General features: G+C 35.1%; 1 protein-coding gene across 2 annotated transcripts in view; it reads left to right on the plus strand.

Annotated features, from left to right (window-relative positions):
• Positions 1-22,391, plus strand: part of NAALADL2 (N-acetylated alpha-linked acidic dipeptidase like 2) — a 1,368,824-nt gene that overhangs the window by 121,133 nt on the left and 1,225,300 nt on the right. The gene's annotated exons all lie outside the window — the stretch shown is intronic.

Genomic DNA, 22,391 nt, shown 5'->3' on the forward strand with positions numbered 1-22,391 from the left:
GACAAGGGCAATAAAACATCCATGTATGCAGAAGATTTCTCTCAGAACATGAGGGGGGAGGTTCTAAGCCTCACCTCTGCTGATCCCCATTTTCTCACCTGATGGCCCCCTGCGACTGTGCCTGTCTTAGGTTGTTCCTCCCTTGAGGAATCTTACCCGTCTCTGGCTAACCAGTCATCTTCCGGGGCCATACAGGGAAATGTTAAGTTGGTAAGTGAGAGAGAAGCCTTATTGTTTGAAAAGGTTAGCTTTTTACTTCTTTGCATATTTATGCCCTGCGGCTTCTATGCCCAGCATTTGTCTTGAGGTGTCTTTACCACTTGGAAGAATTATGATACTCGGTAAATTCGACATGTGGCACGAATTCTATTTAAGGGTTGTAATTAGGTAGGAAGAAGAAAAGTTATAGAAGTAGCAGGCGGCAGAAAACCTGGGAAGATTGATTATTTCTTTGACATATCTTCTTGTAGAGTAACTTCAGCATGGATAGGTTTTAAACTACTAATTAAATTGTGTGCACACATTAACATAATAGAAGTACAGTTATGTAACCAAAGCATACCTGTAATTACCAGTCATCTCCAGTGAAACCAAGAAAACCAGTTAGGCACCTTAGGCATTTGTGAAAACTTATCTATGATATGGTGGATATTGTCCAACTGAACTTGAACAGTCTGAGAGAATTCAGATAAATTAAAACAACCCATTCCTGGGGACTGTTCACATCCCATATGTTCTTTTAACAGTAAATAGTCTGTGGTTGTAAGATTTTGGAGCGCTACAATTTGCACTTCTCCTAATTCTTGGTTGAGTTCCAACAGTATAGATCCAGTCAAATTTGTTGTTTTACTGTATGCACAGGCCAGCTTAGATATCTCCATAATTCCCATGGCAAGTCCAGGAATTGGTGGGATGAGTGCATCTACACCTGTGGCAGTGCGTGGATCTTTGTTGGGGATTTTTTTGCTGATCATCTTCTGTCATGAGTCTTCCCGAGAGTGCTGATGTTGGAAGTTCTTTTTCATATAGTATCTTAGTTCATTTTAAGGGTAGCCAAATTAGGCTTTGATCCTCTCTATAAACACAAACAGACCCTTTGCCTACACTTTTATATGCCCTTTATATCATTGTGTAGAACTCATTGGAGGTCACCACACAGGAACTGCTTTTTTTTTTTTTTTGATCATTAATCTACACTTACATGACAAATACTTTGTTTGCTAGGCTCTCCCCTATACCAGGTCCCCCCTATATACTCCTTTACAGTCACTGTCCATCAACGTAGCAAAATGTTGTAGAATCACTACTTGTCTTCTCTGTGTTGTACAACCCGCCCCTTTCTCCCACCCCCCTATGGATGCTAATCTTAATACCCCCCTACTTCTCCCCCCTCTTGTCCCTCCCTACCCACCCATCCTCCCCAGTCCCTTTCCCTTTGGTACCTGTTAGTCCATTCTTGAGTTCTGTGATTCTGCTGCTGTTTTGTTCCTTCAGTTTTTCCTTTGTTCTTATATTCCACAGAGAAGTGAAATCATTTGGTATTTCTCTTTCTCTGCTTGGCTTGTTTCCCTGAGCATAATACCCTCCAGCTCCATCCATGTTGCTGCAAATGGTAGGATTTGCCCTTTTCTTATGGCTGAGTAGTATTCCATTGTGTATATGTACCACATCTTCTTTATCCATTCATCTATCGATGAACATTTAGGTTGCTTCCAATTCTTGGCTATTGTAAATAGTGCTGCGATAAACATAGGGGTACATTGGTCTTTCTCATACTTGATTGCTGCATTCTTAGGGTAAATTCCTAGGAGTGCAACTCCTGGGTCAAATGGTATGTCTGTTTTGAGCATTTTGATGTACCTCCATACTGCTTTCCACAATGGTTGAACTAATTTACATTCCCACCAGCAGTGTAGGAGGGTTCCCCTTTCTCCACAGCCTCGCCAACATTTGTTGTTGTTTGTCTTTTGGATGGCAGCCATCCTTACTGGTGTGAGGTGATACCTCATTGTAGTTTTAAATTGCATTTCTCTGATAATTAGCGATGTGGAGCATCTTTTCATGTGTCTGTTGGCCATCTGTATTTCTTTTTTGGAGAACCGTCTGTTCAGTTCCTCTGCCCATTTTTTAATTGGGTTATTTGTTTTTTGTTTGTTGAGGCATGTGAGCTCTTTGTATATTCTGGACGTCAAGCCTTTATCGGATGTGTCATTTTCAAATATATTCTCCGATACTGTAGGGTTTCTTTTTGTTCTATTGATGGTGTCTTTTGCTGTACAGAAGCTTTTCAGCTTAATATAGTCAAACTTGTTCATTTTTGCTGTTGTTTTCCTTGCCCGGGGAGATATGTTCAAGAAGAGGTCACTCATGTTTATGTCTAAGAGGTTTTTGCCTATGTTTTCTTCCAAGAGTTTAATGGTTTCGTGACTTACATTCAGGTCTTTGATCCATTTTGAGTTTACTTTTGTATATGGGATTAGACAATGGTCCAGTTTCATTCTCCTACATGTAGCTGTCCAGTTTTGCCAGCACCGTCTGTTGAAGAGACTGTCATTTCGCTATTGTAGGTCCATGGCTACTTTATCAAATATTAATTGACCATATATGTCTGGGTTAATGTCTGGATTGTCTAGTCTGTTCCATTGGTCTGTGGCTCTGTTTCTTGTGCCAGTACTAAATTGACTTGATTACTATGGCTTTATAATAGAGCTTGAAGTTGGGGAGTGAGATCCCCCCTACTTTATTCTTCTTTCTCAGGATTGCTTTGGCTATTCAGGGTCTTTGGTGGTTCCATATGAATTTTTGAATGATTTATTCCAGTTCATTGAAGAATGTTGCTGGTAGTTTCATAGGGATTTCATCAAATCTGTATATTGCTTTGGGCAGGATGGCCATTTTGACGATATTAATTCTTCCTAGCCATGAGCATGGGATGTGTTTCCATCTTCTAGTGTCCCCTTTAATTTCTTTTAAGAGTGACTTGTAGTTTTCAGAGTATAAGTCTTTTACTTCTTTGGTTAGGTTTATTCCTAGGTATTTTATTTTTTTTTGATGCAGTTGTGAATGGAGTTGTTTTCCTGATTTCTCTTTCTGTTGGTTCATTGTTGGTGTATAGGAAAGCCACAGATTTCTGTGTGTTGATTTTGTATCCTGCAACTTTGCTGTATTCCGATATCAGTTCTAGTAGTTCTGGGGTGGAGTCTTTAGGGTTTTTTTTATGTACAGTATCATGTCATCTGCAAATAGTGACAGTTTAACTTCTTCTTTACCAATCTGAATTCCTTGTATTTCTTTGTTTTGTCTGATTGCCGTGGCTAGGACCTCCAGTACTATGTTAAATAACAGTGGGGAGAGTGGGCATTCCTGTCTAGTTCCCGATCTCAGCGGAAATGCTTTCAGCTTCTCGCTGTTCAATATAATGTTGGCTGTGGGTTTTTCATAGATGGCCTTTATTATGTTGAGGTACTTGCCCTCTATTCCCATTTTGCTGAGAGTTTTTATCATGAATGGATGTTGAACTTTGTCAAATGCTTTTTCAGCATCTATGGAGATGATCATGTGGTTTTTGTCTTTCTGTTTGTTGATGTGGTGGATGATGTTGATGGGCTTTCGAATGTTGTACCATCCTTGCATCCCTGGGATGAATCCCACTTGGTCATGGTGTACGATCGTTTTGATGTATTTTTTAATTCGGTTTGCTAAAATTTTGTTGAGTATTTTTGCATCTACGTTCATCAGGGATATTGGTGTGTAGTTTTCTTTTTTGGTGGTGTCTTTGCCTGGTTTGGTATTAGGGTGATGTTAGCTTCATAGAATGAGTTTGGGAGTATCCCCTTCTCTTCTATATTTTGGAAAACTTTAAGGAGAATGGGTATTATGTCTTCCCTGTACGTCTGATAAAATTACGAGGTAAATCCATCTGGCCCGGGGGTTTTGTTCTTTGGTAGTTTTTTGATTACCACTTCAATTTCGTTGCTGGTAATTGGTCTGTTTAGATTTTCTGTTTCTTTTTTGGTCAGTCTTGGAAGGTTGTATTTTTCTAGGAAGTTGTCCATTTCTCCTAGGTTTCCCAGCTTGTTAGCATATAGGTTTTCATAGTAGTCTCTAATAATTCTTTGTATTTCTGCAGGGTCCGTCGTGATTTTTCCTTTCTCGTTTCTGATACTGTTGATTTGTGTTGACTCTCTTTTCCTCTTAATAAGTCTGGCTAGAGGCTTATCTATTTTGTTTATTTTCTCGAAGAACCAGCTCTTGGTTTCATTGATTTTTGCTATTGTTTTATTCTTCTCAATTTTATTTATTTCTTCTCTGATCTTTATTATGTCCCTCCTTCTGCTGACCTTAGGCCTCATTTGTTGTTCTTTTTCCAATTTCGATAATTGTGACATTAGACCATTCATTTGGGCTTGTTCTTCCTTTTTTAAATATGCTTGGATTGCTGTATACTTTCCTCTTAAGACTGGTTTTGTTGTGTCCCACGGAAGTTGGGGCTTAGTGTTGTTGTTGTCGTTTGTTTCCATATATTGCTGTATCTCCATTTTGATTTGGTCATTGATCCATTGATTATTTAGGAACCTGTTGTTTAGCCTCCATGTGTTTGTGAGCCTTTTTGCTTTCTTTGAACATTTTATTTCTAGTTTTATGCCTTTGTGGTCTGAAAAGTTGGTTGGTAGGATTTCAATCTTTTGGAATTTACTGAGGCTCTTTTTGTGGCCTTTTATGTGGTCTATTCTGGAGAATGTTCCATGTGCACTTGAGAAGAATGTGTATCCTGTTGCTTTTGGATGTAGAGTTCTCTAGATGTCTATTAGGTCCATCTGTTCTAGTGTGTTGTTCAGTGCCTCTGTGTCCTTACTTATTTTCTGTCTAGTGGATCTGTCCTTTGGAGTGAGTGGTGTGTTGAAGTCTCCTAGAATGAATGCATTGCATTCTATTTCCTCCTTTAGTTCTGTTAATATTTGTTTCAGTTATGTTGGTGCTCCTGTATTGGGTGCATATATATTTATAATGGTTATATCCTCTTGATGGACTGAGTCCTTTATCATTATGTAATGTCCTTCTTTGTCTTTTGTTACTTTATTTTGAAGTCTGTTTTGTGTGATACCAAAATTGCAACACCTGCTTTGTTCTCTCTGTTGTTTGCTTGAAATATCTTTCTCCATCCCTTGAGTTTAAGTCTGTGCGTGTCTTTGGGTTTGAGTTGAGTCTCTTCTAAGCAGCATATGGATGGATCTTGCTTTTTTATCCATTCTATTACTCTGTGTCTTTTGGTTGGTGCATTCAGTCCATTTACATTTAGGGTGGTATGAATTTATTGCCCTTGCAGGCTTTAAGTTTGTGGTTACCAAAGGTTTAGGGTTAGCTTCTTTAATATCTTACTGTCTAACTTAACTCGCTTGTTGAGCTATTATAAACACAGTCTGATGATTCTTTATTTCTCTCCCTTCTTATTCCTCCTCCTCCCTTCTTCATATGTTTGGTGTTTTGTTCTGTGCTCTTTTTAGGAGTGCTCCCATCTAGAGCAGTCCCTGTAGGATGCCCTGAAGAGGTGGTTTGTGGGAGGCAGTTTCCCTCAACTTTTGCTTGTCTGGGAATTGTTTAATCCCTCCTTCATATTTAAATGATATTTGTGCTGGATACAGTAGTCTTGGTTCGAGGCCCTTCTGTTTCATTGCATTAAGTATATCATGCCATTCTCTTCTGGCCTGTAGGGTTTCTGTTGAGAAGTCTGATGATAGCCTGATGGGTTTTCCTTTGTAGGTTACCTTTTTTTTCTCTCTGGCTGCCTTTAATACTCTGTCCTTGTCTTTGATCTTTGCCATTTTAATTATTATGTGTGTTGGTGTTGCCCTCCTTGGATCCCTTGTCATGGGAGTTCTGTGTACCTCTGTGGTCTGAGAGGCCATTTCTTCCCCTAGTTTGAGGAAGTTTTCGGCAATTATTTCTTCAAAGACATTTTCTATCCCCTTTTCTCTCTCTACTTCTTCTGGTATACCTATCATTCATATATTGTTCCTTTTCGATTGGTCACTCAGCTCTCTTAAAATTCTTTCATTCCTGGAGATCCTTTTATCTCTCTCTGCATCAGCTTCTCTGCGTTCCTGTTCTCTGTTTTCTAGTCCATTAATGGTCTCTTGCATCTCATCCATTCTGTTTTGAAGTCCTTCCAGAGCTTGTTTTATTTCTGTATTCTCCTTCCTTAGTTCTTGCATATTTCTCTGCAAGTCCATCAGCATGGTTATGACTTTTGTTTTGAATTCTTTTTCAGGAATACTGGTTAAATCTATCTTCGCAGTTTCCTTCTCAGGGGAAGATGTACCAGATGCCGAAGCTGTCTGGGTTAGTCTTGTCTGGATCATATTTTTTTTCCTTTTCATGTTGTTAGGTGCTATTGACTGTCAGCTGGGAGGGCCAAAATTTTCACTTGCTACTGGCCTTTCTTTACTGGGACAACTGCGACCCCTAGTGGCTTATGTTGGGTATTTGCGTGTAGACTGGGTCTTTGTGTCTTGTCTTACCGGAATGGAGGAATTTCCCTTTTTGTGGGCGGAGTTTGTCTCAGGCTGCTTCTCTGCTTTCGCAGCGCCCGGAGAGGTAATGGATGGGGGGCTGTTTGGCTGTTTACCTCCGTGAGGGGTCTCAGAGCTGTTGCCCAGGGGGTTAGTGCACCCGGTTTTCCCTGTAATTTCCAGCTGCTGGACTGTGACCTGTGTTGTTTCCGTCAAGCTGTTAAGTCCCTGTCCCTTTAAGACTTTCAAAAAGCCCCAGCTTTTCTTTGTCACAGGGGCATCAGCTTCGGCACCCGCTCAGAGGTCTTGGTACCCTGTTTCCCCAGTATCCAGGGCCCCCCGCCCACACACTGTGTCTGTGCTCTGGTGGTGGTGGCTGGGGCTGGGTGTTCAGCAGTCCTGTGCTCCGTCTCCCTCCTGCTCTGCCTATTCTTCTCCCGCCGGGAGCTGGGGGGAGGGGCGGTCGGGTCCCGCCGGGCCGGGGCTTGTATCTTACCCCTTTCACCAGTCGCTGGGTTCTTGCTGGTGTAGCTGCTGTCTGGCCACTGTCCTGCGTCTTCTGGTCTCTCTTTTAGGGCTAGTTGTGTTTGTTGTATTTTCAAAAGTATATATGTTTTTGGGAGGAGATTCCCACTGTCCTACTCACGCCGCCATGTTGGCTCCACCTCTTTTAGGGTGGGTTCTATAAAATTATTTTGAAAATATTTTTCAAAACTATTGAAAATAAAACATCATTTTATATAAATATTATCCAAGTTTAAAAATCATAGAGGCTTAAAATGAAAAAATTGCAGAAGGGGATTGAGGGGTATTACGTTTAGGATCACGGGGAGAACAGTGTAGCACAGAGAAGGCACATAGTGGATCTGTGGCATCTTGCTGCACTGATGGACAGTGACTGCATTTGGGTGTGCATGGGGACTTGATAATATGGGTAAATGTAGTAACCACATTGCTTTTTCATGTGAAACCTTTGTAAGAGTATATATCAATCATGCCATAAATAAATAAATAAATAAATAAGAAAAAAAAAAAGAGCAATCTTCTAATGTCTGCCCCGTCCTGCTCTTAAGAGACTATCATTTTCAACTGTTGTTTTTTTTCCTTCTGATAGCTCTATGCTTATAAAATTATTTCTTTATTTAGAAATTGTTGATTTTATCCATTGACTTCTTATTTTGTTAGGTAGATAATTAATTTTTCTAAGATCTCATACCCAGTTATCCAAAATATCCTCCCTATGTCCTAGTTACAAAGTTATATCACAGCTATTCCTTAAATTGATGGTTTTTGCCTTTAAAATAACTGAGTGTAGTTTACTTCTGACCAAGACCTATTGTGACTTTTTTTCTTTCTCATATATTCTTAAACATTTTTCTTGGAATCAGCACTTCCCTTTTTTCTTTGCTTAGTTTTCTTTATATATGTTGTTATTTGTTCCCAAATCTTCTGTAACAAGTCTATTAAATGGCTATCAGTAAAATTTTTGAATGATTTGTTGTTGTTCTCAGAAAAGTGTGGGTTTTTAATGTTCATTATTGAAGACAGAAGCCGAGGTAAAGAACTTAGTCCTCACCTTAGGAAATGAGCAGAATAAAGAACCCAAAACAAACTAGGAAAAGTGTTCTGAAACACCAACAAAATACTCACCTCTTGAGCTTGATGGAGAAAAAGAGAGAGAATGTAAATAGAGGAATGGATTCAGATGAAACTCATAAAAATAATCTGTTAGCTCATCAAACATTTTTTGTCTTTGCCCTGGAGATATCTCTGTTGAATTCCTTCACCCTCCTGCAACAATTTTAACTCTTGTTTCTAGATCTGGTACAACTGTTGTCCTGGAACTTTCCTTTCCTGGTTTTGTGTTAGGATCCTGTTACCTTAATCTCATTTCTGCCTTCTGTAGCTTTCTTAGATAGGATGCCTGGGAAACTTTTTGACTCCAAACATGCGTGAGATGTCTTTATTCTCCCTTCATGCTTGATTGATAGTTTGGGTGAGTGTAGGCAGCTTCCTCTCAGAATTTTGAAGCCTCTATTAGCTTGTAGTATTTCTATTGAGAATCCAGAGGCAATTCTAATGGTTGGTGGTTCTTTCTTCAGGGAATTTATTATTTCTTTTTTGAGCATCTGTGTGCCTTTTCAAACTAAGCTTCCAGTCTGGTGATTTTCTTGTTGTTATTATTGTTATTATACTATTACTGATATTTTTTCTTCTGACTTTTGCAACTCCTATTGAAAAAAATGCTGGCTATTTTTTCTGGATTAATTCTCTATTCCTCCTTCCCCAAAGCCCCCCACCCCAGCCAAGCTTTTTTCTGTTACTTTCCATTGCTTTTTCTTTCCAGTGGTTTCCTTGATTTTTATGTTTTATTATTATTTTCCTAATTTTTAGGGACTCTTTATTCTGTGATTGTTCCTGTTTTATGGTATGCTGTTCTTATTTTATGGTACACTATTTTAATTATATTTTTTGAAGTCTTTCTTATTCTGCATAGTTCATTTCTTCTTGGTTTCCTTTTTGTTTGTTTGTTTTATTCTCTTTCTTGTTGGAGGCATTCCACACCACATATTTAATAATCCTTAAAGTTAAGAATGGAACACTAAAAGCTCATAAACTATATACTTAGATGGGATTTGTTTTTCCAGTGAGTATAGCTGTGGGATGGTGATGAGCAAGACTTTTCATTTTCAGTAGCTGTTGATTGATATATATATATATATATATATATATATATATATATGCTTCAGTCCCTGTTATATATAACTTTTATAACAACCCAAAAGAGTAGATGTTTCTCTCATTTTAGTGAAAACAGAGTAAAACAGGGTTAAGTAATTTTTCCAGAGTTGCGTATGTCATTAGGTGCTATACTTCATTTTTTCCTTTAGGTCTGTATGACTCAAAAACTCACACTCAAAGAATCCACTCCAAAACTACTAGATCTAATATCTGAATTCAGCAAAGTTGCAGGATACAAAATTAATACACAGAAATCTGTTGCATTCCTATATACTAACAATGAACTAGCAGAAAGAAAAATCAGGAAAACAATTCCATTCACAATTACATCAAAAAGAATAAAATACTTAGGAATAAACCTAACCAAGGAAGTGAAAGACCTATACCCTGAAAACTATGGAACACTCTTAAGAGAAATTAAAGAGAACGCTAATAAATGGAAATTCATCCCATGGTCTTGGCAAGGAAGAATTAATATTGTCAAAATAGCCATCCTGCCTAAAGCAATCTACAGATTCAATGTAATCCCTATCAAATTACCTATAGCATTCTTCAATGAAGTACAGCAAATAGTTCTAAAATTCATATGGAATGACAAAAGACCCCAAATAGCCAAAGCAATCCTGAAAAGAAATAATAAAGCAGGGGGAATTATGCTCCTTGACTTCAAGCTCTACTACAAAGCCACAGTAATCAAGACAATTTGGTACTGGCACGAGAACAGACCCATAGACCAATGGGACAGACTAGAGAGCCATGATATAAACCCAAGCATATATGGTCAATTAATACCCGATAAAGGAGCCATGGATATACAATGGGGAAATGACAGTCTCTTCAACAGCTGGTGTTGGCAAAACTGGACAGCTACATGTAAGAGAATGAAACTGGATTATCATCTAGCCCCATACACAAAAGTAAACACAAAGTGGATCAAAGACCTGAATGTAAATCATGAAACCATAAAATTCTTAGAAAAAAACATAGGCAAAAATCTCTTGGACATAAACATCAACAATTTCTTCATGAACATATCTCACCAGGCAAGGGAAACAAAAGCAAAAATAAACAAGTGGGACTATATCAAACTAAGAAGATTCTGTACAGCAAAGGATACCATTAGTAGAACAAAAAGACATCCTACAGTATGAGAGAATATATTCAAAAATGACAGATCCGATAAGGGGTTGACATCCAAATTATATAAAGAGCTTACACACCTCAACAAACAAAAAGCAAATAATCCAGTTAAAAAATGGGCAGAGGATCTGTATAGACACTTCTCCAAAGAAGAAATTCAGGTGGTCAACAGGCACATGAAAAGATGCTCCACATCGCTAATCATCAGAAAAATGCAAATTAAAACCACAATGAGATATCATCTCACACCAGTTAGGATGGTCAACATCCAAAAGACAAACAACAACAAATGTTGGCAAGGATGTGGAGAAAGGGGAACCCTCCTACACTGCTGGTAGGAAGATAAACTAGTTCAACCATTGTGGAAAGTAGTGTGGAGCTTCCTCAAAAAACTCAAAATAGAAATACCGTTTGACCCAGGAATTTCACTCCTAGGAACTTACCCTGAGAATGCTGCAGCCTAGTTTGAAAAAGACATATGCACTCTTATGTTTATTGCAGCACTATTTACAATAGCCAAGAAATGGAAGCAACCTAAGTGTCCATCAGTAGGTGAATGGATAAAGAAGATGTGGTACATATACACAGTGTAATATTATTCAGCCATAAGAAGAAAACAAATCCTACCATTTGCAACAACATGGATGGAGCTAGAGGGTATTATGCTCAGTGAAATAAGCCAGTCAGAGAATGACAAGTATCAAATGATTTCACTCATCTGTGGAGTATAACAACAAAGAAAAAAACTGAAGGAACGAAAGAGCAGCAGACTCACAGGACCCGAGAATGGACTAACAGTTACCAAAGGGAAAGGGACTGGGGAGGGAGAGAGAAGGGGGAAAATTGGGCATTATGATTAGCACACATAGTGTAGGGGTTGGGGGACATGGGAAAGGCAGTATATACAGAGAAGACAAGTAGTGATTCTATAGCATCTTGCTGTGCTTATGGACAGTGACTGTAATGGTGTGTGTGGGGGGGATTTGATAATGGGGGAGTCTAGTAACTATGATCAAGTAATTGTACATTAATAATATTAAAATAAAAAAATTAAAGGAAAAACAGAAAACCTCACACTCATCCTAAGATATCATCATTTAATTTTATTTATTCCCTTCTAGAGCTACTGCTCTGAGCCAAGTGGCATTATGGTCAAATTTCATGAAGATAAGATAGTTACAGCTCTTTAAACTGCAGGGTAAAGGTAACTTAAGTGTAAATACATTTGAAATTGTCTCTGAAACCTTTCAGTTTATAGCATTTAAATTAAATGCTGGGATAGTAAATTACAAAGGAATTAAAAATGCCTCATCAGCTTGTACTTCACTGATGTCACCACATTCTTGATGCAGAAAGTTAGAAATAGAAAAGGAACCACCTTCATGAACTAAATCAAATAAATGTATACAATATTTTGAGAAAGCATTTTGGAAATGTGTATCAGGAGCCTTTAAGAAGTTGATAGTTTTAACCTAGTTATCTAATTTTAGAAATCTTTTCTACAGAAAGAAATCAGATGTAGATAAAACTACAGATTCACATTCAAAGTTATAATGTTCATTATTAAAAATGCAAACAAAAGCAGAAACAACCTAAATTCCTATAATGGGAGAACTTTTAAATAAATTATGGTGACTCCATATGATAGAGTATTATGTAGCTCTTAAATATGATGTATCAAGGGTACATAAAATACCACACAGAGATATCTGGTGTGTTAAGTGAAAAAACAGAATGCTATACTGCATTCTTAGAGAATAGAGATTATACAGGCAGCATTACCAGTTCTGTGGACACAATTTTAATGGCAGATTTTTTTGAATGAACATTTTTAAACATAATGTATTTTTAAACTTAAAGCACAGAAAATTTGACCAAATTTAATACTTGATTCTTGTAAAAGTGGGCAGTAGATAATGTGTTCTTGAATACTCAATAGAGTTTGAAATGTATATTTTTTTCCTGTAATCACTGTGTAAACATTTATTAAGCATCCATGAGTTAAAAAGCCTTGCTCCCGCTATTAAACATGGAATTATAAAACATACTAGCTAGTATTTTCTATGAATATAATGATATTTTGTCAGTACCACTATCAAACAGCAGTGTAAAAACAATGCTTAATGTCAGAGGCAAGGAATACCTTCAGCACAGTTTCATTTAGGAAATACGGGAACTTAAAATGGTACAATGATACAAACTTTTCTAATTTTGTGCATCCCCACCATTCTTTGGGGTAAAGAATCCTCTGTTTGGTCTAATTGAATTTAACTATCATGTTTGTTAGTTTACAATTCTGGAAGGATACTTTTTGGCTTTAATATTTTAGGTTTGACTTAGACAGCTTAGCATTTTCATCCACTGAAATGTGGTGGGTCAAATAAGTGGCCTTAACTTCTGTGGGATATGGCTTTCTTAATTGCAACTCCCTACCTAACTAAAAAATGTCACATACTTTGGTTCCTCCTGGACCCAATCCTACATGTGACTCTATTTTCCCATTTGGTGATCCTCTCAAAGTTCTGATTCTGCCCCCAGGTTTTGTTTACATTATTAAATAAAAAAAAAAAAGTCTTCTGATGGTTTCATCCTCCAGCATAGTTAAGCTAGAGTTAAATTCAAGCCGTTGACTTCTTTTCTGTTTGCTAAAATATTTCTACCTCTTTGTTAAGTGAGCAATTTTTCTTCTTTTATTTTTTATGATCTAAAACAAAAAAAGGATAACTTAAATGAAATTTATGTAAGAAGACAACTGTAAACACTGAAAGTCATTGCCTTTAGACCATTAAACTAAGGTTAAAGGTTATCCAGGTTAAAGGCAGAGATTCAACTAAATCTTTAATTGTGAGGTGTAAGAAGTGCTTATAAAGTATGCTTATAGAGTGTCCAACTGAGCATTGTGCTTCAGAAAGGAAATTTTACTGTGGTGTTTATCTTTCTAGGTGTCTTGCCAGTGGGTTTTAGCCCTCAGCAAGTTTGCTATGGATTCAGTGTGACCAAAGGAATGAAAGTAGAATGTTCTTGGGGTGAAAGGGTTATACCCAACTTTATTTCCATGGTGGCAGGTCTGTCACTAAAATCTTGTCCACTCAGAGCGAGTCTGCCTGCAGCAAGCCATCTCTGCCTCTGGGTCCCTCTGCCCACACAGCCGTCCTCTGGGTCCCTCAGCCCACACAGCTGGCCTTTGCGGACTCTCTGCCCACACAACTGTCCCGAAGAGCCATCCTCTGGGCCCCTCTGCCCACACAACCGTCCTGCACAGCCATCCTCTGGGCCTCTGTCCTTGGCGCTGCCACCACTCCAGCCTCTACTCTGCTCTCCTGTAGCTGTGCAGCTGTGCCATTGTGTTGCCCAAAGCACTGGGCAGAGCTCTTTATATAGAGTCAATAGCAACGTATTGCCCACACAAGCATAGTGGGCTAGCCAACCAGTCAGGTGAGAATTCTGGCCACAGGAACTTTCATTTTATCCACACTAGGGCACACATTCACTTTCCCTTAAATAAGCAGAGAATCCAATACATACTTTATAGAATTTTAAATAATCATAAAATGTATGTGAGGAAATGAATGTTGTTTAATTCTTTGTATTTTTATCTATTAACTTTGGATTGCCTCTAAAAACCATTACTTGCATAACAAAGGATTCCATACCATATGTGTGTTTTACACATTAAATAATTTCTTCATTTTTGACAAAAATGTCAGTCTAAATGTTCTTAGTCTGCCCTTGACTTTAAACAGAAATAAATTCTTTCAGTTTCTGTTGGTGCATTTAATGACACTAACTTTTTGTATTAAGTGTAACATATAAGGCATACTGAAGTATGACATACCAGGTACTTCTTATAAAATATCTCCCATGTTAATGTATCATCAGTGCATGGTGAATGTATTCCCAGATGTTGAGGACTTTAAATCTTCCTCAAATACATTTTCCAGACAAGGTTTATTTAGGAAAATATTATATTTATCTAAACTTAGCACATAATTTTTAATAATGTTTGAGAAAGGATTGGATATAGTTGTTAGAGAGAGTATCAGTATCAGGTGTAACCTCTCAGAAAATGTGTATCAACAAAAGTGATGTGCTTCTGAGTGTGGCTATGTTGCATCCAAATCAACTGTGTGCTAACTGCCTGTTAATCTCTTGGTGATCAGGAAGCAATGATTTAAGTAGTTTATATCTAATACAATAGCTTGACACTTAAAATTTTAGTGCATTCTATGAAATTTATTGCATATTGGGGTTAATGTGTAACATATTTCAATACTTCCTATTAATGCAACAGGAAAATCATACAAACAAACTACTTATTAGCTTTTTCATATCTGACTTTCAGGAGCTATACTACTGGCATTCAGTGGGAGGTACCTGAACTCTATTTTGAAAGTCGGATGTGGTAGGAAAAACATAGGTTTTTGACATCCTTGGTCCTTGGTTCAAATTCTACCACTGCTACATTAAATGAACTTGATCAGTTTCTTAAGTGTTTTGAGTCTAGTTTTCTATTATGTAAAATGAGAACAATAATACTCATTATTTACAGTTTTGAAAATTAACAAAAATATATATAAAACATTTTAGCATCTTGCATACAGTAGTCACTATATCAGTGAAGGTTATTATGATTATTGATAATCTACAGTTATAACTATGTAAAAGTTAATAACAATGCCAAATTTTGTATAATGCCTTCTAGTTGGTGGAGCACTTTCATTCTTTTTAAAGCTCCAAGAGATATATTATTATTATTATTATTATTATTATTATTATAAGCATCTCCTATATACAACTGAGGTAGCTAACGTTCAGGGAGCATAACTGATGTAGCTAGTAAATGCTGAAATAAAAATGTGAGCTTGATCTAATTTCAAAGTTCCTGTTCTTTGTACTATAAACATCAATTTCTTATTAATAACTACTAACTTCACATTCTGGATGGCAAACGTATTTATTTGAACTAAAAGTTTTAGTTAGATAGATAGATGAATAAATTCCTAGCAGAGCCAGGTATTAGTTGTTACTGAAAATCAATAATGTATGGAGCTACAGTGTAGCACAGAGAAGACAAGTAGGGACTCTGTGGCATCTTACTACACTGATGGACAGTGACTGCAATGGGGTATTGGGGGGGACTCGATAATGAGGGTGAATGTAGTAACCACATTGTTTTTCTTGTGAAACCTTCATAAAATTGTATATCGATAATACCTTAATAATAAAAAACTATATATATGGAGCTGTTAGTCCTAGATAATTCCTTGTAATAGCATTGTGATTTATAATTCCCTAGTGTTCTCACAAACTCTAACTTACTACTAAGGCACTAGTGGGGATGAGTGGATAGCTATGCATATATATGTTACAGATGATGAACCTGAGGTCCTGAGAATTTGTGTTTTGCTGAAGACATTCCCATTAGTAAATATCATTTTGCATCTTCAAATATAGGTTTTGCATATCAGATTTTACAAAACTGACCAAAATTCTGTTTTAATCAGCACATACTGAGAGTTACATTTAGAAGAGATGTTAGAAATGAAAAAATTAAACACAGTAAGTTCCTTGTCTTTATAGATTTTAAAACTTGGGATGAGAGGAGGACAAAATTGCATTTAAATGGCCTTAATGGAAGGTACAATTTGCTAAGTGTTATAATAATTGGAAACCTTAGTCAAATGTGATGGGATGTATAAGAAAACAAAATAAAATGAAACTAGACTGTATATTTGAAACTCCTAAAAGGTGTTACAGTTTATGTAGAAGAAAACTAGAAGTGATCAGTTTTCTTAGACTCTAAAGCTATGAAAAAAATCACATTTTTGTTCTTAAAGGGATTATGAACTATGAGTGTACTCTACAATGTGCCAAAATTTATAAGAAATAAGCAACATAATATAACCACTTATTGATGCCTAATAGAAATGCTTATGTATTCATTAAGTTTAGGAAATGGAAAACTTAGTTCTGTGTCTTAATTCATTTTACTTATGTTTAGGTGGGAATTATATTTAATGAGTTTTAATAATATCTTTGAATTTGATGTATTTATCTTCATTTAGACACTTAGCTCCATACTACTTTCAGTAGCACATTAAGAAAAAGATAAGTTTTTCCTTTGCTTTCATCTGTTCCTAAAAAAATTAAGTATTTATTGTTTGGAACTAGAGTCATTTTCTCTCTTATGATTAATTGGGGAAATGAGCAATCTGGGCTCCCCAGGTACATTCTTTTCAATAATGGGTGATTTTTTTGTTCTACTTAAAGGTGTTACTCTCAGATGAATATTAGCTGATTTTCTGTCCTTAAATACAATAAAACTGAGATTTGTTCACTTTAATTTAGCTTATAATGTTCTCTGTGCTACATTTTATGTGTAAAGTAGAAATCTCTGTGCTTAAAAAAAATCTAACTGGTATTTGTTCAGGAAATTTTACAATTGGCTAGAACTACCACATTTTGTTTTATATATTTTTACAAGTATCTTTTAAAATATGTATATCTTGTCTAGATAGCAAAAGAAAAAATAAAAATCTCCCATTCTTTTGACACCTGTTATGCTTATGTTGAATTTTCTCTATCAATAAATAAAATGGTATCATATCTTCCATGGTTTTCTCTTTTAGTTAATGTATAATGAATATCTTTTCATGTTATTAACCATTCTTTTACAATGCAATTCAATGGCTATAATTTAAGAGATATACTATGTAATTAATTGTACCACAATTTATCTATTCTATTTTTGAACATTGAAGCTTTCTTTTCTTCCCTTCTTTCCTATCTACCTTTTGTCCCTCCCTCCCTTCTTTTCTTCCTTCCTTCCTTCCTCCCTTCTTTCCTTTTTCTCTCTTTTTGACATTAACACATTATAAAACTTTTCAGCAGAATCTGTGAGCACATTACTTACTATTCATTTATAAGAATAACTTCTTAGAATTGGTGTTGAGGAATCAAATAATATATACATTTTTAAGGGTACTTAAAATATTGTCACATTTTTTTCCCCAAAATGTTTTGCCAATTTATATTCCTGTATTTATGGTGCTTTTTTATTTTATTTTATTTTATTTTGATATCATTAATCTACAATTACATGAAGAACATTATGATTATTAGGCTCCCCCCTTCACCTAGTCCCCCCCACATACCCCTTCACAGTCACTGTCCATCAGCGTAGTAAAATGCTGTAGAATCACTACTTGTCTTCTCTGTGTTGCACAGCCCTCCCTTTGTCGCCCCCCACACTATACATGCTAATCGTGAGGCCCCCTTTCTTTTTCCCTGCCCTTGTCCCTCCCTTCCCACCCATCCTCCCCAGTCCCTTTCCCTTTGTTAACTATTAGTCCATTCTTGGGTTCTGTGATTCTGCTGCTGTTTTGTTCCTACAGTTTCCTTTGTTCTTATACTCCACATATGAGTGAAATCATTTGGTACTTGTCTTTCTCCACCTGGCTTATTTCACTGAGCATAATACCCTCTAGCTCCATCCATGTTGTTGCAAATGGTAGGATCTGTTTTTTTCTTATGGCAAGAAGCTCAAAATAGAAATACCATTTGACCCAGGAATTCCACTTCCAGGTGCTTTTTTAACTCAAACATTTATTTTTATGTGCTTTTTTAACTCAAACATTTATGTTATAAAATATCTATCAATATTTTCCTTTATGTTACTTGCTTTTGTTATCATGCTTAGGAAGCCTCATCTTCCCTAAGAGTGCATATTTATAGAGATTTATATATCTATATATTGATACAGATATATAAGACCCTTTGTTCCAAATAGAATTTATTTTGGACCACTCTTTAGTATTATAATAACTGTTGCTCAGAGAATGCTATGAGAATGCTATCAACTAACTATAGGCTCAGGGTTTATTATGTGCCAGCTGTTTTATAAACATTGTCTTATTTAAACAACACCTTATATAGAAACTATCATCCTGTTTTATAGATAAAGAAACAGACTTAGAGATAGGATTTAAAAGTTAAGTATCTATGGCTTTAAAGCTTATTATCTTAACCAGTCCACATACTGCCCTTCTTAAAAAATAAATAAGAAGAGCTACACTGTGATTTAATGCTACAGTTAGTATGGTTGAATCGATTTCTTGAGGAAGACATTGACTTTGATGATTGATGAAGCAGCTCCAGAGGAAAAAATAAAGAAACTTCATACCCTGTCTTGTTTAAGCCCAAGTCACAGCAGGTGACTAGTCTCCTTACATAATTTTCTTTTAGTCTCTCTTATATCACACTTGCATTATAAAAGTTTAACTTCTATGTCATCAGGTAACTGAAGTTTAATAAGATTTCATCTTAATATGCAAGTTTAAGATGATAGGTGATTGCATTCCACATAGAATTGTGAGCAAGTTCAGTTTAGGTGTCAGGAAAAGGAATCTCTGTAGCCATTGAGGTTAAAGGTTCCACAGAACTTAGTGGAATGATTTGCCACCTATGTGAGTTTTCTCTCTGCTGTTATGTTTTATCCTTACATGAAAATAGATTCTGAATATTTTAGGAGACTGATGATGAACTTTCTCACATCTTTAGCAAGTATGTATCACCACTGTGATCTTTTCCTTATAGTTCAGTAATACTTCTTATTTTAATATTTAATATTATAAAAATAGGTAACTTTCTTCTTTTACTTGCTCTGTTTCATTATAGAAAATATTTTCTTGTCTCTTAAAATATGAATGCATTCTTTTGGTTTAAAAAGTAAGCAATTTTAGAAAATGTTGATCTTGTTTCAAATCTAATAGTTGTATTTTTTAATATATAAGATACCAGAATTGTGTACTTTTTTCTCAAGAAATAATTTACATTAAAGTGAGCATGATATTTTGTTTTGATTTTATAATTTCACATCCAAATGTAAAGTTTTGTTTTTGTGTCTAATATATTAATAATCCAAAGGGAGAAATTAAGTCCTGGGCTGCAGTGTTAATGACAATAGGTATGCAAGGTGAGAGGGCAAGTACTTGGTCCTTGCTTAACAGAGGAGGATGCAATAATTCAAAAGACAATAATTTGTAAATATCTGCACAGCTAACAACACTATAGAGCCAAAATAGAATGTAGTTCTTCAAACTATTCAACAGGATGTTCTTTGAGGGCAGAAAATGACTTTTATTTCCATATTGTATTTTCAGTGACTGGAACATAAAAGTGACTCATTAAATGTTAGATGGATACTAATTATATGAATTCAGGGCAATTCACTCATTCTTTCAACAAACTTTTTGAGAAATACTTATCAAAACATTCTTCATTCAAATATCCTCCTATGTTTTGATTAATGGTTTTTGTAATTATGTTTGGTATTTTCAGTTCAACTGGGACCTGGCTTTTGCTGTTGACTTTATTTCTTCTCTTTAAAACGTTAATTTTTGCCTTTTTCTAGAAGTTTCTTCTCTCTTTCTCTTTCAGGGTAGTGGAGGTAAATTGTAATTTTTATTTGATCTCCTAGTCTGCTTTCATGTATCATCCTGATCTAGAACAGAAATATCACTGTCTTTGTCCCTGCTCAAGCCATTATTGAGTTAGAAGCTCCCAAAGAGCATCATTTCAAAGAAAACCCTATGATAGAATAAAATTAAGCAATTTTCCATTTTCAGTGAAGATCAGTGGCCACTCTGGTGAAAAATGTGTTCAACTGTTCTTGTAAATGAAAGAGAATTATGGTGCTTCTGTATTATTTCTTATAATGCTTCTCATACCCTGTAGTTACATTTTTCTTTTTAGTTAGTTGGACTCAAAGTATAGCTCTTCAAGTGCATTTAGGGAATTTTATTTTGTTCAAAAGTTCTTCGGAAATTTTTGAAATTTCTTCCTTAATAATTCTATTTTAAGAATATTTTTCTAGAGCTGCGTGGGAAATAAGTACTATAACTGGATTACTGGTACTAAAAAATAGCTACTAAATTATTTTAAAAGATGCATTTAATAGAGTATAGAAACATTATTCCATACTGACAATATTATATGTTCACAGCAAGACACTATCTTTTGGAATTGTGTCTTTGTAGTTTAAGTACCATATTTAAAAAATTACATTCATAGTTCTCTACTTAACTATTAGGCATTATATGAAGGCAATGTTTGTAAGTAGCAGGTAATTTGAAGTTTTATGATTAAATCTATTAACACAAATTCAGTGCTTTGAGACTGTGAAAGAAGATGTTAGTTTGTAATTTAAAGTACTAGTATCATTAGAATGGTACTATTGAAATGGTGATATTTTTAGAACACATGAAATTGAGTCTAAGAGATTTTGAAGAATTAATTTAAAACAGAAGACAAAAAAAAGAATAATATGTATGATATAAAAATATTTTCTAATGTAGCTATAGAAATGACAGTGTTATACATAGTATTGGGTACAACTGTAATTTTAAATTTATGGTTATGATCTCTGTGATTTAATTTTATTTATAATTTTTAATCAGTAAAATATTTGCAATGTTTTTTCATAGTTATCTATCAGTAGGGCCACAATATGGTGTACCTCAGCAGTACTTTTCTCACTGTGGTCTATGTGAATAATGCGTACGGTAGCTATGTAGGACTTGCTATTTTGTTTGGCATCTGGTGACAGAATATCAAGGATAGAAGTAGGCTTTTTGTAAAATTTGATATATGTGAAAATCATAAGTATTCAATACACATGTAAGTAGTTTTATAGTAGTCACTACAAAGATTTGCCATTTAACCTTTTTGAAACTGGTTGAGAATTCTAAAGTGTCTTGAAGTATTCTGTCTTCAGACCTAGCCAAATTTCACACCAAACACAAAGTCACATTTCTGGATGACTCAGTAATAAGTACTTTAAGGTGTAAAAGCAATTGTAATTTTGTAATGACTTAGCAGTTTTAAAGTCAATTTAACTAGACATTTAAATCTAATATGTTGTTTTGGCTGAAATAATTCTTATAATTTTCTTGATTTTCCACTGAATTTTCTACATGAAAGGACATTTGTATATTGAGTCTTTTTTTTAAAAATCTGTTTGAATATTAATTCCTTGTTTATAAATGCTTAAGTTACAACATTTCTTCTGGCACTATTAAGCATATCTGTAGCATGCTTATTATTTTTTTCCCAGTTATTTGTAAGTATATGGAATATACTTTCTGGCAATTTCACAAATAATTTAAAAGAAAAGTTTTGGTGAAAAGGAATCGAGGATATACTTTTAGAAAGTGCATGATAGATAAAAAAATATAATATTATTCCATAAATCAAATCATATTACCAAAAAATCTGGGAAGCTTTCTTGTGATGTCTGGAAAGATTTATTTGGACTATTTTATGCAAAAAGAGCTAACTGAAACTTAGTTAAGGCTGATATAAACATTTTAGGTTATGAATGTCTTACTAGATAGTAAATTTACTACCTTCTACAAGTTATATTTCATATTCCTTTTGTTTTCATTAAGTTCTGTTTTAATATTTCCATATTGATTTTTTAATTTTCTGATCCATGAATTATTCAACTGTGTGTTTTTTAGAAATATTTTGTTTGTTTTTACAAACTTGTAATTTAGTTGCAGTGCAATCAGTAAAGGCAATCTATGTTTTGAAATGTTTTGAAAGTTATTTTTTGGCTTAGAATATGGTCAATATTTGTTAATATTCTATGTGTACTTTGTAATGATGTGCATTCTCCAGTTGTTGGTTGCAGAATCTAGGAAATTCATTAGATTAATTTTCCTAATTTTGTTAAAAACTTCTATAACTAGTAATTTTGTCTAATTAACCTGTTGATATTTGAAAGCTGTATGTCAGTATCTATCAATGATGTTGATTTGCTACTTTCTCTTTTTATTTTTCTCAGCTTCTGCTTTACATATTTATGGGATTTTAAATTATGTGCATGTAATTTATAATTATATATGTTATATATTCCTAGTCAGTTGAATGTTTTAATATAATGAAATCACCAAACTAACTCCAATAACAATTTATTTTGTCTGAAATGTATTTAGATAT

Source organism: Manis pentadactyla, chromosome 1, assembly GCF_030020395.1.
Source record: "Manis pentadactyla isolate mManPen7 chromosome 1, mManPen7.hap1, whole genome shotgun sequence".
In the NCBI taxonomy this organism is placed as follows: Eukaryota; Metazoa; Chordata; class Mammalia; order Pholidota; family Manidae; genus Manis; species Manis pentadactyla.